This window comes from Solanum pennellii, chromosome 2, assembly GCF_001406875.1.
Source record: "Solanum pennellii chromosome 2, SPENNV200".
Lineage (NCBI taxonomy): Eukaryota > Viridiplantae > Streptophyta > Magnoliopsida > Solanales > Solanaceae > Solanum > Solanum pennellii.
In genome coordinates, this window is record NC_028638.1 from 9397241 (window position 1) to 9418220 (window position 20980).

The 20980-nt window shown below is 33.9% G+C and overlaps 1 long non-coding RNA gene across 2 annotated transcripts; it reads right to left on the bottom strand.

Annotated features, from left to right (window-relative positions):
* Window positions 1-529: 529 nt before the first annotated feature.
* LOC107011901 lies at window positions 530-6158 on the bottom strand. Of its 2 annotated transcripts, none has more exons than XR_001455941.2 (2): window positions 5741-6158; window positions 530-5256 (listed from the first exon to the last, which is right to left on the bottom strand). It is a non-coding gene; the product is annotated as an uncharacterized LOC107011901 (long non-coding RNA). The 2 variants fall into 2 exon arrangements; XR_001455940.2 differs by having other exon boundaries at window positions 530-999; window positions 5741-6151.
* Between the last annotated feature and the right edge of the window lie 14822 nt (window positions 6159-20980).

Sequence of the window (20980 nt, forward strand, 5' to 3'; positions counted from 1 at the left end):
CTAATAGACGATTCGATCGATTTAGGAAAGGAAAAATGAAAATTTGAACCAAATTTTAGTGATTTAGAACATAAATAATCAATAATAATAAGGTATAACATTAGGAATACCGATTTAGAAGGGTGTTATATAAGTATCATATGGATTTATTAGGACAATGTATGATGAACTAGTGAGATGATTGTCTTTATAAATATAATTGCTATAATACAATGGAGAGTGTTGTTAACGATCATAATTTGTTACTTAGACATGTTGTAGGACTATATATTGGTGTTACATATAGAATTACGTGACAATTTAATTGAATTAAGCCCCAAAAGAGTCATTTGTTATATTAATGCAACAATTTCGTTATATGTTGCGAATTTTACAACAGAAACTGCATATGTTGCTACAGATAAAAAATCAAGGAGATACTAATAGACGATTCGATCGATTTAGGAAAGGAAAAATAGAAATTTGAACCAAAATTTATTGATTTAGAACATAAATAATCAATAATAATAAGGTATAACAATGAAGAGTGTTGTGTACGACCATAACTTGTTATATCATAATTCGAAAATAAGTACGAAACAAGTGAAGGCAACATTTTCACCATATGTAATATAATATGTTGCCACATATATAATTTCAAAATAAATACAAAAAACAATAAAATCACCATCGTCTTCAACACAGATTAAATTAAATTATTCCCACACAGTAGTATGCGGAAGAAATTTAACTAGATAATCTATTTCTAAATCACACATACTCAATTCGCAATGAATATCGTCTTCATTGTCACTTCCTCTGGGCCAACCAATACTGCGGGCTTTTTGTTGGGGTTGATGCACAGTGCAAAAAATGGGTCTTACACCCAAAATATTAGGTTCTTGCACCCACATTCGATTTAAAATGCACCGCAAATGGTGTCGACATCTTCTTACTATTACTGGCATGTTTTTTTCATGTTGACAATGTACATCAAGCCTTCTCTCATGGAAATACCGCCTTCAAACATTGAAATTAAGACAACCATATGCACCAACAAATAGAAAAGATCTTACATATACATAAAGAAGAAATTATGGTATGTAGATCATTGAACCTCATATAGAAGGAGAGCAAACTATCATCAAAACAATCAGAGATCACATCAAAAGCAGAAATAACAAAAAGAAGAAAGCAAAGCAGCAGAAAGCCAAAGCTCAAAAGGAAAGAATGGGAACAAGAAACAATAAGAATGTTAAGATAGAAGACTTGTCCAAACTCCAGGAGGAACAACAGAGGGAAGCAAAATCTCAAATAAATATGAACATGAACACTACCAGACAAAGTAGCAGGAAAAGAAAGCCCACTACCAAGGTCACCCTCCCCAAAGATGTGGAAATAACCTACTAAAACAAAGGAAACAAACTGCAGGGAAAGGATGGAGAAGTAGTGAAACCAAATTTTGTTCTGGGCCTAAACCTCATAGATAAAATTGCTGGGAACAAGGTTATGGAGAAAAAGCTGAACTCCTACAAACACAACAAAAGAGTGAGCATTCATTTACTAGGCTTGGTAGATGAGGCAGAAGAGAATCAAAACAACACCTGGGATGAAGACCTGGAAATGACACAAGTTAGCATTGAAGACAACAAATCAGATGATGACATAGCCAGGGGTAATGACAAAACAATAGAATTTGTGGATTATGATAAAACACAAGTCCAACAAGCAGTTACTTTCTACAACAACCTCTCCCAAGAGGGATATACGAAAGCAAAGGGATTGTTGATAACTCTTTAAATCAGAGAAAAAAGCAAAACTCAGTAACCTACTAAGATTTAGAAATCTAATGTTTATGATTTTTAACACAGTATCATGGAATATTAGGGGAAAAGGATCCATGAGATTCCCTTGAGAGACTGAACTTTATGAAACAAAAATACAATCTCCCAATGATCATTCTACAGAAACCTATGGTCGGCCCTGAAAAGATTGATGTTTTTAGGAGAAAGATTGGTTATAACTATTGTTACAATAATATCAACAATAAAATCTTGATCTTTTGGTATGACCAAGTTCATGTTAACTTGGTGCAGAACAAAGAACAACAGGTTTTGTGTAAAATTCCTCTCAAAATAGTCCTAGTGACTTTTACTTAACAATTGTGTATGTTAAGTGTACAGAACAGGAAAGGATGGAGCTCTGGGATGATCTAAAGAATACTGCAACAATGATACATGCCCCATGGGGTGTAGTTGGAGATTTTAACTCAATCACTTATATAGAGGAAAAAATTGGGAGGGCAACCCTTTAGCTTAAATAATAACTTAGACTTTATTTCTTGTATTGATGATTGTGTCTTACAAGATGCAAGCTTCTCTGGCCCAACTTTTACATGGTGTCACCAAAGGGACCCTCCAGACACTATATGGAAAATATTGGATAGATTGTTGTATAACTCTCAATGGTTTGATATCTATGAAGGCACCTGCGTGACACACCTATCAAGGGCCTGCTCTGATCATGCCCATTTGCTTAATGTCTGGACTAATGATCACACTAACAACATTAAATACTTAAATTCCTTAATGTCTGGACTAATTTCCAAGATTTTTTGTAGGTATTACATACGAGTTGGGAAGAAGAGGTAATTGACAACCCTCTCTATATACTTTAACAAAAGCTCAAAAGAACTGCCAAGGCCTTAAGTGATTGGTCCAGAGAAGCCTCCAGAGACATTTACGAAGAACCTAAGAAATGGGAACAAGAAATTGTTCTATTAGAATAAAAGAGTATCTACGACAACAATGTGGAAAATAAAATAGCCTTATCAAGGGATAGAGCTGAATACACTAAATTCTTAATGGTACAGAGAATGTCTTGAGGCAAAAAACAAGAATCAAATGGTTAGAGGAAGTAGATGCTAACTCTGTTTACTTTCATGGGGTGTTGAGGAATAGAAGGAAAAGACTTACTATCAACAAAATCATGGTTGGGCAACATCAATGGATTGAAGGGAAAGAAGCGATCTCAAAAGCAACAGTATAATATTTCCAGAAAACTTTCTCCTCGGAGCAGCAGAGACAGAATTTGGAGGCCACCGTTCAACTGAGAAGCAAAATCACTGAGCAAGACAATGAAATGCTTATTGCTGGCCCCTTATTCCAGGAGGTCCAAGAAGCAACATTCTCTATTGATCCAGATAGTGCTCCAGGTCCAGATGGGTACAGTGGGGGATTTTTTCAAAGTGCTTGGAGTGTTATCCAAGGAGACCTGCATATGGCTATCAAGACATTCTTTGGAGGTGCTGAGCTCACCAAATTCTACACTCACACATGTCTAGTCATGATATCTAAAATGGAAACCCCCAAGTACTTCACAGACCTCAGACCAATCAGCCTATCCAATGTGACGAGCAAAATCATATCCAAAATCTTGAATAGCAAACTCAGCCCCATCCTCCCTAAGATTATTTCCAATAATCAATCCGGATTTATAAAAGGTAAAGCTATCTCCAAAAACATCCTATTGGCCCAGGAAATCATTGATGACATCAAAAAACCCAATAGAGGAGGCAATGTGGTCATTAAATTAGATATGACCAAGGGATATGATAGGGTCTCATGGACGTATCTATGTATGGTACTTAGGAAAATGGGTTTTTGTGAAATTTGGATTGATTTGATCTACAGGTACATTTCCCATAACTGGTATTCTATTATTATCAATGCAGATAGACAAGGCTTCTTCAAATCAGGTAAAGGGCTTAGACAAGGCGACCCCCTCTCCCCCTCCCTTTTTGTACTTACCTCTGAATTATTATCTCAAATGCTTAATGATCTGTCTAGAAGAAGAAAGGGGTTACAAAAGCTTTTATATGCACCAGAATGGTCCCCATGTGAATCATCTTTCCTTTGCAGATGATACAATATTTTTTTGCAATGGGAGTAAAGAAACTCTTCAGATGTTCCTTAGAACCCTCCGCATCTATGAGAATACTTCAGGTCAATTGATTAACAAGAACAAAAGTTGTTTGTGTGTAGCTAATAACGCTAAGCAAAGTTTTATTGCCAAGATAAAGCTCATTACTTGTATGAATCATCAGGAATTTCCCATAAAATATCTTGGGTGCCCTCTTATTAGTGGGAAGAAGAAGACTATTCACTTCAATGAGTTAGTCAAGAACATTATTAACAGAATCAAAGGGTGGCATAACATATTTTTTCGACTGGGGGAAGAGTTGTTCTCATCAAGGATGTACTATTAGCCATCCCCACCCATATGCTTGCTGCAATACAACCCACCAAAGGTACTCTTGATAATACTGAAAGATATTTAGCTAGATTTTTTTGGTCTGGCAAAGAGGGTTGGTAAACATCATTGGATTGCTTGGAGAACCCTCTGTCTCCCTTTTGAAGAAGGTGGGATTAATATAAGAAGGATTAGCGACGTATGCAATGCTTTCTCATACAAGCAATAGTGGAAACTTGGAACCAGCAACTCATTGTGGTTTGATATTGTGAAACACAAATACTTCCTAAATACTCATCTTGCTCTAGCTACCTGGAGGAAAGGACAATCTACTTGGGGGAAACATATGTGTAACATTAGGGAGATAGCAGAAAATGAACTCAAATGGATCGTGGGCAGAGGTGAAGTATATTTTTGGTGTGATAATTGGTCCCAACTTGGACCCCTATACAAACTTCTCCCTCCTTGTTTTAGTGTCCATAATATCATGGTTAAAGAAATCCTCGGAAATGGAAAGGGGAACTGAAGCATGTTGCAGAACCAACCTCCCAATCAGATTAAGGTCATGATTACAAGATTAGGGCTGAATCTGAACAACGAAGAACAAGATAAACCTGTCTGGTCCCCTACTAGTGCGGGCAATTTCACTGTGACATCGGCATGAAATATTTGTAGGCACAAGGGTATTGGCACCACAACTTTTAGCAAAATGTGGCATAAAAACATCCCATTCAAAATGTCCTTCTTAACTTGGAGAGCCATTATTGACAGACTTCCCGCAGATGCCAAGATTGCAAGGCTTAGTATCCCATTATCTCGCACTAACAATAATATTCCTACCGCTTTGGAAAGTGCAGAACATATTTTCTATGCAGGTGAACACGCAAAGAAGATTTGGAGGCTATATGCAATGCCCATTGGGATAGAATACACCAACATTAACTTGAAGAACCTGCTACAAAATGGTGGACTAAGAAAGTCCTCAATTCGGTGGCAGCATACATCACAAGAGTGTCCCATGTTTATCTGTTGGGAGTTATGGAGGAGCAGATGCAATCATAAATATGAATTAAGCCCTCTGTGTATAGATCAAAAAGAAACATAACTAACATTTTATATTTTACTTTGCAGTCAAATTTTCGCAGGATTAAAGTTGAGAACTCTTGGGAGAACATTAACCAAAACTTTGACGTCTCTATTAATCATAAAAATGCCATAAGAGTAAATTGGATTAGACCACCAACTATGCATGCTAAACTTAATACTGATGGATCATGTGTTAATGGAAGCTGTGGTGGAGGTGGAATTCTGAGGAACGCAGTGGGACTAGTAATCATAGCCTTCACTATAAAGCTTGGAGAAGGAACCAGCAGTTGGGCTTAAGCCATGTCCATGCTACATGGAATGCAACTATGCATATAAAGAGGAGTAAATATGATCATTGGAGAAACATACTCCATTGCTAAAGCTATCACTGGAAATTGGAGTATCCCTTGGAGAATGTACATACCAGTTAACAAGATTCAAAAAATAGTTGAAGAGCATGGTTTCACCATCAATCACTGCCTTAGAGAGGCAAATCAACCTCCGGACAAACTTGCTTCAATTAACCTCTCAACTGATATTTACCATGTCTTGAACTGTTAAACTAATCTTCCTAGTCTTGTTAAGGGCCTTGTAAATTTGTATAGAATGAATTTGCCCACCTTCAAATAAAAAAAAACAAAGGATGGAAACCTTATTTCTGAACCTCCTTAGATCCGTAGCTAGTGACTTCCACTGGCCTTTGAATAGTTTTATTTTTGCCAAGTGATCCTTAACCACCAAAGGTACAAGTTTGGTATGCCAAACTTCTAAGTGCGTATCCTTATCTCATCAATGAAAGGCCATCTTTTGTTTAAAAAATAAAAAATAAAAAATGTACAACTCATAATATCTTGTAAGATAGATCAAAACATGATACACTACTGCTTCCATAAATAACAAAATTGTATTAGTCACAACACATGGTACAAATTGTGTATTATAAGATTGACTAAACTCAGAAAAGTCAGATACAAAATATACAAAAAAAAATATAATGTATATGTTACATGATACTATAGTCTTTTCACTTGATACAGATAGGCAAACTTGATACTTTGAATATTTAGAATAGTTTTACATGTTGTATATTATGACTTTTGTACACATCACAACAATTGATTTTATTTTACTATCCCACGCTAAAATCACAAAAATATTAAGTATCAAATACACAAAATTGCTATCAATTTTACTTATCAGATATCTTAGAATTGATATACAAATTACTTTAAGCTGATACAAAATTTTCATAAAAACTATTATGTACTTGATACATAATTGCTTCAAACATCTCAACTTTATTTTAAATAACATTTGATACTATATTATTTGTATTTGATACAAATGATTCAACTTGATACTTTTAATATTTATAATATTTTAACATGTTATATCTTATAACTTTGACACATATCATAACTGCTGAATACGAAAGGTAAGAAAATTAATTATCAGATACACAATATGTATAACAAACTTAATTTATCAGAAATTAAAATTCAAAAAAAAAAAAGAAGAAGAAGTCAGAATTGAAAATATAAACTTTTTTCATTTATTGCATCAGGAAATAATAAGAAGAAAGTACTTTATAAAAGGTCAAATTTGAGAACTATTATTATACATTAAAAATCAAAGCAATCTCCAAAATTAATCATCAAGAATCTTTCGAGTTGAAAGTACATGTTCTTTGATTGTGTCATTCTTGTCCACAACGTCCACAACAATTTGTGTTTGTGATTAGCTTTTCATCTGAATTTTTCTTACTTTTTTTTCTTAGTCTACCTTACATTTTTTTGTATCTTGGAGGCAAGACAACATCTTTCAAAACACATTCCAAAATGGTTTAATCACTTCTATCTGGTATTGTTTCTATTGGAACTACATATGTGTTTGTTAATGCTTCAGTTTGTAGTAATCAGAGCAGTAGGGGTGCACATTTGTAATGTTTTTTTTCTTGAAAATAGTCATCGCATGCGCACAAGCTGTCTCGTCATGTTGAAACCTACCACATGTTCAAGATTTTCTCTCAAGACAAACATTGTATCTTATCCCACCTTCTGAAAAAATAACTTCAGAAGATGCAACAACCTGCAATCGTGAAGAAAATAATTTTTTCAACTATTATACACATCATTATAATAGTAAATAAGGGTAGTTATATAATAGTTTATATACATTTATCTTTATTTCGCATATTTTGACGCGTTGATAAGCAACATCTCTTTAAACCTCCTCCCTAATGTTTTCTTTGTGTAAGATGCTACATCTCAATTTTTGCAATTTCAAGAACCAAACAAAATTCTACCTTCTTCCAAAAAGTCAACCACTGATATATTCTGCAATTTAAAAGTCATCATTCTCCCCATGTTCAATGGTGTTAGCCCACCTTTAATACCCACAGATACCTTTTAACTCTGTCATCTAATTTTTCCAATTTAGCCATTAATTCTTCAAAATTCTCTTTTCGATAAGCCTTTGCCATGGAATACAGATCACTTAGTGTTAGTTTTTCTTCTCTTGTAGTTTAAACAAATATTTTTTCAAAGGTGTCATATGGATACAAAATGAGAAATATTTTGATAAACAATACTTACACTCTTTAATATGCTTTCATTTCTAGAAGATACAACATATTTCTTTTCTCTCTCACCAAATACATTTTTTATATTGTTGGAAGAACCATGTCTATGAACAATCATTTTCCGTGTCTACAATTCTATAAGCTAATGACAGTATGCAATCTTAACACATATAACAATCAGTATTGCTATTAATGATACATAATTGATGTTGAATATATCATATTATAAATTTTATAATACATATTTAAATATTGAAATTCATCACAAACCTGCCCCATCCAGGATACTTGCTGATATGAAAGTACCTCTGTAAGATCCGCTAAGATATGAAGCATCAGCAACAAGTCTACAGAACAAAAAAATTAAATACATCACATACCTTTCACATAACACATTAATGTCACACATATTCATACATCAATGCATAAGTTTATTTATGAGAAATCCTTTCACATAAACTATAAGACCCCCAAAATGAGTTAGGATTTTCAGAGACTCACTTGTTCCTATAATCTTTTTAACATGTTAATACAGTGCTTTAAAGTATGCTTGGGTGATTTGAAGTTATTTGGAAGTCAAATGTCAAGGGACGACCAAGACATTCGACGACAAGTCACTTAAGGGGCCTTATGTGTTTTTATATGCTTATGTGTGTGTCATGAGCTTATGAAGTATTAAAATGAGTTATAATGATTTTAATAAGCAGTGTATGGAGTTTTATGAAGTTTGGAGGTCAAACGTCCAAGAACGTCTAACACATTCAAAAGTTAGCCCTTGAGACGTTCATGTGTGTCTTGAGTATGCCATGCATGTTTAGAGGTTTTTTACGTGTTCATTTTGGGTGAAACTTTTATGCAAGGTATAAAACATGTTAAGATATATATTCACGTTAGAAACACCCGGGTACGACTTCCCAAGGGCCCCGCAAAAGGGCCTACAATAAGGACCCAAAGGGTGTCAAGACACTACCTTGGCAGTGTCAGTCGACTGTACCAAACGATGCCCCGTTTGTTGAAAAATGGAGTGTGTAGTCGATGGTCACTTAGCCTGGATAAGTCTCAGACAACGAACAGCCTAAGACCCCATCGACTGAAGCCACATACTGCCTGTCGATGGACCTACAGGCCGTCGATGGTGGCCTGCAACTACATGCTTGCACACTGTTTCATTAAAGGGGTGAATGGAAAATTCACCCCACGTCCTAACCTAACCCTACTATGTTTGTTTAGTTATTTTTGGGTATATTTAAGGGATTAAAAAAGTGATCAACCCCACTCCCAATACAATTCACCAAAATTAGACTTTTCCCTCCAAAAATATTATCTCTTGAACCTCCATTGAAGGTGAAGCTCAAGAAAAGCTTGGAGCTTGGATTCCTATGGTTTCTTCATCAAGTTTTAGAGTTTTTCTTCTATATTAAGGTATGGTGATTTTTCATCTCTAAGTAACCTTTCACTTGGAGAGTTAATCTCAAAGTTTTCAAAGAGAAAATATGATCAAACCTCTTCTTCTTCGATGTAGCCATGAGTTCTTTATCAAAACATTTTTTCAAAGGCTTAATCATGATTAATTGATATTAATGTATTGGTTTTCTATTAAATTTCATTCAAATTTCTTTATGAACCCATGTCCCTTCCCAAAATCGATTTAGCCTTGCATGGGCATTGTGATCATGACTTGTTATTAATTGAATTTTGATTCTATTATGTTGAGTTTCTTATATCTACTATTTATGATGTATATTGATGGTGAATTGTTGATGAATGATCCAATTGGATCAATGTATGAAGATTTGATCATGACTAGTCAATGTCTCTATGTGATCGCTGTAACATTGGCATTATAATGCATGAATGAAGAATTTGATTATGTTAAATTGATTGATAACCACTGTATATCATGTATATGGATTATGAATTATATTAAATTGATCCAATGTGGGTCAAGTCTTGAATATTAGATAGTATTGATGCATGTTCTCCTATCTTCTATAAATTGCTAATGTAGTTCTATGCATCTCGACTCCATGGTAATTGGTTCATGAGTTGGTATAGGGTTTATTTAATTTAGCTACTGCCTATAATATATTATAATGATGAATTATGTGTTCGTATCCAATGTAGATTGATGCTTGAAGACTTGATCTCTAATTCCTCTCTATTGTAATTCTATGATGCTCACTGTAATCTCGATATCTTTGCAATTGTAGTAAGATTTCGTTTAATCCATGGTATCTTTAACTACTTCCGTCTATTTTTATTATTGATTAATTGTGAGTATGACTAGTTTATAATCAAAGTGAGTGAGAATTGGTAAGAGATTAACTTCCCTTCACATTCTATAAATTGATGATGTAGTGGACTTAATATGATCTCAATCTTGTTATGATTAATGTACTTAGCTGCTGCCCTAGGTTGACACTAATGATGAAATATGGTTGATGATCAATGCAATTGAATTTGGTTAAAGATCTATGCCCTTCTACTTTGTAGTATGTTGGTGATGTATTGTACTAGTTATAGCATGATCATGTAGTGGCTTATGCATGGTTTATTTTATGATTAAAGCGTATTTATCTACTGCCTTATACTTGAATTTTTGATGAAAGAGTAGTAATGGTCAATAATGATCAAAGGCTAAAGGATTGTGAAGAATTGCTCTACTTCTCTACTTCTCTATAGTATTGTTGTTGAAGCCTTGTATGGCATTGTGTGGTATGGTCCACTTACGGTGGCGGTGTTTACTTTATTGCCAATATATATTGTTATGATCATGGCCGTGAAGTCAACTATTCTGTCAATGTGTGTTGGTGATGAATCACCCTATGTAAAGCCTATGCCTACTTTCCTATTCTAACTATGATCTAGGTTGTGTTGCTATTGTCATGAGCATGTAACGGGTTATGTTTAGATCATGTGTAGGTGCTGCCATTAATGAAGTGTTAAGGGTTGATGACCCATACCCATGTACCCTTATGTGAATGTGTGAATAGCTAACGTTAGGAGTCTTGAATGTAATTTGAAGATTGACTTGCCTCCTATGCTAAATTGTGTTGTGTGGTCTTAAGAGGGTAGCTGCCTCAAGGTGTTATTGATAGAAATTACGTGATCACGTTGACCAATGTACACACACACTCACACATCATGAATGCTTACATTGTAGTAAAGGGTTCTGGTGTCTAATGAAAGGTGGATCTCATATTCACTAAATGTCTACTACTATGCATGAAAGATAAATGTATGTGAAGTATGTTATGTGTTTCCTTAACTAGAATGACTTGATAGGTGTACTAGTATGGGCAAGGGTATGGGACCTTGTCTATGCATTGCACATTTGTACCTTGAACGAATAGTTCCTAGGTTTGGTCTCTTATGTACATAGATATGAACGCATGAGTATGCTATGAACATGTCTTACATGCTATAATGTGAAGTATGTGGTATGATGAAGTATGATTATACCTAGTGTCTAAATGTGTTTATATGAAAGCATGGCTAATATAGTTACACTTGTACACTGATGCATGAATGAAGTAGAGTATGAATATGTGTGGTCTAAAGGTGTTATGTGAAAGGTTCGCTCACAAGTATGTACACACACACACATGTATGATGATCTAGTCAATAGAGGGGCTATTGAAAGGTGTGCTCAAGAGTATCATAAACTATAGATTCTTACATATGCTATGTCCATGTGAAAGGTTTTCTCACATAATATAGGTTGATGAAAGGACTTCTCATCTATAACGTATGAGCTAGCATATGGGGAGTGAATATTCTATATACTATGTTTTATAAAGTAAAGTTAATGAAGACTTTTTAAATAAAGGGAACTTAGCTTAGCACCGAGTGAACTTGAAGTGAGGGGTGTCCCTTCCCATCGTAGGAAGGTAGGTCACCATAATACTCATAAGGTGGATAACTACAATGCCTCGATAGGCATAAAGGGGGTTTCCAAAAGTGAATAATCATAATGCCCCATTTGGCATAAAGAGGGTTTTCACACATATGCCTCCAAGTTTCCATAATTATCTTGCCCCATAGGATTTAGCAAGTGATATCACCTAATATGCTAGCATGATACTCATGTATTACCTTGGCAAGTAAGGCAACCTCTTGTTGTGAGGGGATGACACCAAATTCCATGTTGGCTCACATGGTATTATTGTTGGTTAAGGCTGTAGTTTTCCTAAAGTAAATTGGACAACAGTAGTAAAGTAAGGACCCTAACTAGGATAACCTAAGGGTAGTTGCTTAGTGTAGGTGGGAGTATGGTTATTCACCTATGCATTGCACAAGTGACTCTTTAAGGAAGTTCTAGGAAGGTGTTCTAATGCATGTGTCTATGTATATGTTCCTTATGCATGAATTTTTTGTATTTGTCTATTGGTTATGATGAAGTGCATGGTAAGAGTCCTAATGGAGCTATGTTATGTTGTCTTGTCCTTATATGCACCATGCTAGTCTTAATGACTATATGACGAGGGTCTTGTTGACATGAATGAAGTTACCTTCACTTACTTGTTGATGCATAAAATAGAGTGTTAGGTTTGTGGTCTTATGATAGGTTTACTAAGTATGTGTGAGGTTATGGGGCTTCACATATAAATTGCACCAGTAGACTTAGAGTAGGATTAAGAGTAAGGTCTTATAATGTAGTGATGTGAAGTGCAAGTTGTATATGTGCAAAGTGGATAGAGTTTACTGTAAGATTTCCTAAGGCTTTGCCTTAAAAATGTCTATCATGTGTTATACTCTTATGATGGTATGTGTTAGACTATATAAATGTTAATGGTTTTCCTTGTGACCTTAAGGTGATGCGTTTCACCATGTATCACGAGAGCGATTACTTGGGAGGTTAAGGAATTAAAGGAAGAAGTTCACTGTAAAGAAGAATAGCTCACTGTAAAGTAATCCTAAAGGTGGCTTAAATTTGATATGTGATTTTATCTGATGTTTGACTTTTGAATATGTGTATATGAAGTATGTTAATGATATAAATGTTATCGTATAAAGGTTTTATCAAGATTTACTCAAAAAGGCATGAAGTATGATTTTAAGAAAATGTCCCTTTTTAGGCATGTTTTTGTATGATTGCTATACTTAGTGCATTCTTGTACTAACTCCATTCTTCTCTACTTTTTATACAAAGTGTAGATTATGGATGCTTAAAGAAGGTCTCTAAGGTGAAGGGCTTGATATGTGATGCTCAAGCTCAAGGAAAGGAGTCCTTAAGTCCAAGAATTTCCAAGTCATGTCTTTACTGTAAAGTTATGTATAATGTTATAAGGGTCGTGTCCCTAAAGTACTCTTATGATGTTGTGTCTAGGATGAAAAAGAGACTTAAGGTCTAAATATGTACTTATGATATTTTATATATATATGAGGTAAAGTTTCTAGTATATGAAGTGCTATGAAAAGTTTTAAATTTTTCGCTAAATTTACCTATGACAATGCGATGAATGATAATTATGGGCTTGTATAAGACCCCCGAGAGGTCAAGTACTCCATGTTACTTCTAAGGGGTGCTCCTCGGATGTGAATATTAAGACATTATGCACATTCATAACATAACCATGCATTCATACTCATGGACATCGAAAGCCAAACCTAGGAACTATCCTATCAAGGCACACATATGCAATGCATAGACATGGTCCCATACCCTTTCCCTACCAGTACACCTATCAAGTCTTCCTAGTTAAGGGAATACATAACATGCTTCATAGACATAGACTTTACATGCATTGTATTAGACACAAGTGCACATGAGAATATCTTTCATTAGACACCATGAACCTATAATACTTGTAAGCATGCATGAAGTGTGAGTGTGTGTGTGTACATTGGTCATCATGATCACATAATGACTATCAACAACACATTGAGGCAGCCACCCTCTTAAGACCACAATGCACATTCAAACATAGACCATACATCACACAATAGAATAGGAGACAAGCTAACTTCATATTACACTTTAAGACTCCTAACCTTAGATATTCACACTTTCACATAGGGGTACATAGGTAAGGGGTCATTAACCATTTATACTCATTTAAGGCAGTACCTAATCAAACCCCAACATGGTAATACATATACTTGCAACATTATCAATACAACCTAGATCACAACTAGCATGGAAACTAGGCATAAGCTTCACATAGTTCATAGTATAATTGCCTTCAAGGCCATGATCACATCACATATATATTGACAATCAAGTAAACACCGCCACCATAAGTGGATCATACCACACAATGACATACAATATCAACTAACAATTCTATAGAAACGTAGAGAGGAAAAGCCATTCTTACTAATTCATCAACCTTTGATAATCATTGATCAATACACCTTTTTCATCAACAATTCAAATATAAGGCAGTAGCTAAATGCACTTTAATCATAAAAGAAACCATGCGTAAGCCACTATAAGATCATGCTACTAACAAGTACACTACATAAACAACACATTAGAGAGTAGAGAGACATAGATCACTTACTAGTATTCCTTGCTTTGATCATCATAATCAACATTCATAATATGTCAATAGTACCATCTAGGGAATGTAAATCAATCCTTATCAACACTCCATTGTTTTGATCATTAAGGATTCATACCCACAATTTATCAATAACATATAATTAAGGCAGTAGATACAATTATCCCTACACAAACGAATCCCACATTCATGCATAATAGAGTCAATGTTACAGTGAATGCCATATATTAAAAAAATATAGGAAGTAGGGATCAAGTTCTTCAAGTATCTATCCACATTAGGAAAACAACACATAATTCATCATCATAACACATTATCTGAAGCATCTCAAGTACAATTTAACCCTATACGACATCATAAGTCAATTCCCATAGAGTCAAGATACATTGAACTACATTAGCAATTTATAGAAGATAGGAGAATATAAATCAATACAACCAAATCTTCAAGCCTTGATCCAGATTGGATCCATTACATATAATTCATAATCCATATACATGATAAGACTTGATCCACATTGGATCCATTACATATAATTCATAATCCATATACATGATAGGCAGTAGATAACAATCAATTTAACATACTTGAATCACATTACGATCCTCCTAACATCAAGATCATACTAGCCAATACATAACTTAAAACAAGAGTTGGAAGGGAGCATGGATTCATCATGCAATTGGATTGAAATCCACGTTAAAATAAATGAATTATCTTCAATTCATCATAATCAAGCCTTTGAAAACGTTTTGAGAAAGAACTCATGGCTAGATTGAAGAAGAAGAGATTTGATCATGAACTTCCATTGAAAAACATTGAAGGGAACTCTCTAGATGGAAGATTAACTAGAGATGAAGGATAAACATCCCTTAATATAGAATAAAACCTATAAAACATAGTGAAGAACCCATGGAAATCCAAGCTCTAAGTTGTTCTTGAGCTTCACCTTCAATGGAGGTTTTAGAGAGAGTTTGGTTTGGGAGGGAAGTCTAATTTTTTTGTCAATTAAATTAGGAATGGGGTTGTCACGTTTTAATCACTTAAATACACCTAAAAATAACCAAATAAACAAACTAGGGTCATGTTAGAAGGTGGGGTGAATTTCCCATTCATCCCTTCAATGAAATAGTGTGCAGGCTGCAGTTGCAGTCACCATTGATGGGCACAAACGACACCTAGTAGGTCTATCGACGAATTGTACAGCAGACCGTCGTTTGGGTCTGAGGCTTGACAATATCCTTAAGACTTCACCAGGCTAAGTTTCCATCGATGCCTCACCATCAACGGGGCATTTGTGGACAGATGCATCCTTTGGCTCCGTCAATTGGCAGTGTCTCGATAGCCTTTGAGTCCTCCTTAAGGGCTTCTTGCAGGGCCCTTGGGGAGTCGTACCTGGACGTTTTTAACGTAAATATATACCTTAATGTCAAGGACCTTTCACATCAGTTTCACGCAAAACAATTACACAACACTTTCAAACATGCTAGGCACACTCAAGACACACACATGCAAGTCTCAAGGTCTAACTTTTGAATGTCTTGGACGTTTGACCTCTTAACTTCATGAAACTCAACATGATTCCTATAGACATCATTTTTAATCACATAAGGACTTCATAAGCCAATGAAACACATGTAAGTACATGAAAACACATAAGGCCCCTTTGGTGACTAGTCGTCGAACGTCTTGGTCGTCCCTTAACATTTGACTTCCAAATGATTTCAAATAACCCATGAATACTTCAAAATACTTAATCAACATGTTAACAAGCTTATAGGCACAAGTGAGTCTCTAGACACCCTAACTCATTTTGGGGGTCTTACATTAAGGTCCTATTACCCTTGAGCTTTTTTTATAAATAATTTTCTACCCCTTTCGGCCTATGTGATATTAGTTTGAAAAAAAATATCAATACATGCTTGGCCCATAAGATAGTGACATGTAGGCCGAAAAGGGGTAGAAAATTATTCATAAAATAAGTTCAAGGGGGTAATAGTACCTTAGTATAGTATAAGTGTGTCTCTGAGATTTTGGCTATAGGTGTGAGTGGGGGGGGGGGATACTTGTGCATTTAAATAAATTTCATGCAATGGGAGTTGTTTACATAAGTATTGGTATTTCAAATTAGTTTAGTTATATTCTTTTAGTTCATTAATATGTTCAATCTTAATTTATATGATTCTAATGTGATAGTGTTAATCAAATACTAAAATCTATTATGTGTTTATATTATATTAGGTCTTTATCTTGATCTAATGCTAAAAACATGCAGTTTGTGATTAACTAGGATTATTTTTATTTTATTTTTTTCCGACGACTCGTTATTGACTTAGAGAAAGCAATAAATTAAGGTTGAACTAATATTTAGTTATTAGTTTATTATATTGATAGTTATTAAATATATTATAGCCTTTTGACAAAACTAATATTTAATGTATGTTTATTATGTGTATGTCATTTAATGTGAAGGTATGGATAATTCTAAACATATTCTAAATATGAATGTATTTGTTTGATTGATTCTTGTACAACATATACGATATTAAAATGGGAAATATTCATCTCATTTAAGTATGGAAAGAATAAACGTTATTACAATTTTTGGTAGTACTAATATAATGAAGTCTTTGGAAGAGTCATTTTAATTTTGCCTAAGAGAACTAAACTCATTATATAATTTCACTTTTCTCCCAAATCTGAGAGAAACTTGTTGAGTTTTAAAGATATCCGTAAAAATGGTTATCATATTCAATCAATGGATGCAGTAAATCTTGAATATCTTGGTATCACCAATAATGTCTTTGAGAGGACATGTGTTACAGAAAAGTTCCTTACGTTATCTTCTGGCTTGTATTGAAAAAAATTAGTGCAATTGAGGCACATTGTATAGTAAATAAGAAGTTTACCGATTCCAATACTATTGTACTTTGACATGATTGTCTGGGACATTCTGGTTCTATAATGATGAGACGAATTATAAAAAATCCAAATGGACATCCATTAAAGGACCATAATATTATTTTAAATTATGAATTTTCTTGTACTTCTTGATATCAAGGCAAGTTAATAGTGAGACCATCACCAACAAAAGTTGAGATTGAATCCACTGCGTTCTTGGAACGTATACATGAGGATATTTGTGGATCTATTCATTCACCTAATGGATCGTTTAGATACTTTATGGTTATAATAGATTCTTCTTCTAGATAGTCTCATGTGTGCCTATTGTCATCTCATAACTTGACATTTGCAAAATTATTGACACAAATAATAAGATTTAGGGCATACTATTCTGATAAATAAATTAAGTCTATTTGTCTTGATAATGTTGCAACGTTCTCATCCAAATCATTTAATGATTATTTCCTATTAATTGAGATAAGATTTGAACAACCCGTTGCTCATGTTCATACTCAAAATGGCCTCGCCGAGCCATTAGTTTAGCGTATTCATTTAATAGAAAGATCATTGATTATGAAAACAAGGTTGCCTACATATGTGTGGGGACATGCAATTTGTCATGCTACAACACTTATTCATCTTAGACCGACAAATTATCATAAGTTTTCTCTATTGCATTTGGTTATGGATCAAGAACCTAATATATCCCATCTAAGAATTTTTGGATGTGATGTACATGTGGCACCACCAAACTGCACTAAGATGGTCCCATAAAGAAGGTTAGAAATATATGTTGGGTTTGAATCACCCTCCATTATTCAATATCTTGAATCATTGATTGGAGACATATTTACTACTCGATTTGCATATTGTCAGTTTGACAAGACGATTTTCCAAAACTAGGGGGGGGGGGAAATAGTGAAACAAAACGAGAGATTTTGTGAAATTTTTTGTCATTGTGTCATCTTGATCCATATTCTTATATTTGTGAGCAAGAATTACAAAAGATTATTCATCTGCAAAAAATTGGAAATCAAATGCCAGACACATTTATAGATTTGAAAAGGATTACTAAATCACATATTCCTACAGAGAATGTCCCAATTCGAATTGATGTCCCTATAGGATCATCCACTAGTGTCATAACTAAAGAGTCAAAAGCACGCCTAAAATGTGGTAGACCATTGGATTCTAAGGATCAAAATCCTAGAAAAAGAAAGATTAAATACCAAGATAACACTATGAAAGAATCTCATATGGAAGTTCAACATTTTAATAATTCTGATATCCAGAAGGAATCAATGAACTTTAAACTCAAGGAAATAATGAACTATTTGTAAATTTAAGAGATGTTGAAACTAATCTAAATCGATCAGAAATAGTGGTTGATTATGTCTTTGCATATAGTGTTGCCATAAAAATCATGCAAGATAATGAGGATCTTGAACCTCAATCTATTATAGAATGTCGACAGAGAAATGATTGGCTAAAATGACAAGAAGTAATTCAATTAGAGTTGAATTCACTTGCCAAGAGTAAAGTTTTTGGACCTATAGTTCCAACACCTAATGGAATTAAATATGTTGATTGTAAATGGATTTTGTGTGAAAAGGAACCGAGAAAAATGAAATACAAAGATATAAAACATGCTTTGTGGCACAAGGATTCTCACAAAGGCTTGGTGTCGATTATCAAGAAACATTCTCACCCGTTAGGGATGCAATAACATTGCATTATCTCATTAATTTCATAGTCCACGAGAAACTTGAAATGCATTTGATGAATGTGGTTACAACCTACCTTTATGAATCGCTTGATAATGAGATATACATGAAAGTTCCTGAAGAATTTCGGATGCCTAAATCATGTAATTCAAAATCTCGAGAAATGTATTCAATTATATTGCAAATATCATTATATGATTTGAAGTAATTTGGACGCATATGGTATAACCGTCTTAGTGAGTATATAGTTAATAAAGTTTATACAAATGATACAATTTGTCCATGTGTGTTTATGAAGAAAATAACATTGAAATTTGTTGTACTTGCTATTTATGTTGATAACATAAATCTTATTGGAACTCCAATAGAGCTTGAAAAGACAATTAATTATTTAAAGAAAGAATTTGAGATGAAAGATCTTGGAAGGACAAAATTATGTCTTGATTTACAAATTGAGCATTTGACAAATGATATTTTTGTTCAAATCTACCTACACAGAAAAAGTGTTGAAAATATTTTGTATTGATTGAGCGCATCCATTAAGTACTCCGCTGGTTGTTCGTTCATTTAATGTGAATAAGGATCGATTCTGACCTCAAGAAAAGAATAAGGATATCCTTGATTCCGAGTACCATATCATAGTGCAATTGGTGCACTAATGTATCTGGCTAATACTATAAGGTCTGATATAACTTTTGTTATAAATTGATTAGCAAGGTATGATTCTACTCCTTCTAGGAGACATTGTAATGAGATCAAACACATTTTGTGATATCTTAAAGGGACAACTGATATGAGCTTATTTTATTCTAACAAATGTATCCATAATCTTGTTGATTATGCTGATGCAAAATATTTATCCGATCCACACAAAGCTCGATTCCAAAGAGGCTATGTGTTTATATGTGGGGGGACTGCCATATCTTGAAGATCTACAAAATATTCTATCGTAGTCACTTTATCAAATCATGTTGAGATAATAGCTATTCATGAAGCAAGAAGAGAATATGTGGGGTTAAGGTATATAATACATCTCTTTCGAGAAAAATATGCTCTGGAGAGTGATAAAGTACCCACCACTTTATATGAAGATAATTCAAAATACATAACACAACTTAAGGAAGAATTCATAAAAGTAGATAGAATATAACACATTTCACCAAAGCTTTTTTATACACATGAACTCCAAAAGAATAATGATATAAATGTGCAACAGATTGGTTCAAGTGACAAGGTGAGTGACCTATTCAACAAATCTCTACCAACTGCAACTTTCAAGAAGATGGTGCATAAGCTTGAAATGCGAAGATTCAAGTTTTTGAATTGATATTCTCATTAAGAGGAGTTAATACGCGCTGTACTCTTTTTCCCTTACGAGGTTTTGTCCCACTAATTTTCTTTGTAAGGGCTTTAATGAGGCAACCTAGATGCGTATTAATAGATATGTGTACTCTTTTTTCCTTCAGTAGAGAGTTTCTTTTCTTAAAGTTTTTTTAGTAAGGTTTTGGACAAGGAACATCATTCTATTGAGGAACAAATTATTAGTTAATCTTTTAAAAAGTACTATGATTTAATCTGCTTAAACAAAGACATTACAATCTAATAATACTTTAATATGATTCACGCGATATATATACTAGTATTTTTAAAAAACAAAAACAAAAAGAGTAACTGAAAAATTATTAACCTTTCAATGTGGAAATATAATAATTAAATTAAAAAATATATTTTTAAAAATAGAGTGACATTGTAATTTTCTTCTCAACTGTCCGTGGAATATATATTGGGTATTGGTACTTAATTGTTGTTTTATAACTCAAAGATGAATTATTCAAAAATAAAAAAAATAAAAAAATGCATATGGTTAAAATTGGAGATTGTGTTTAATTTTGATGTGCACAAAACCGATGAGCAACTACCTTGGAAACCGTTACGATAAAAGCAGAACC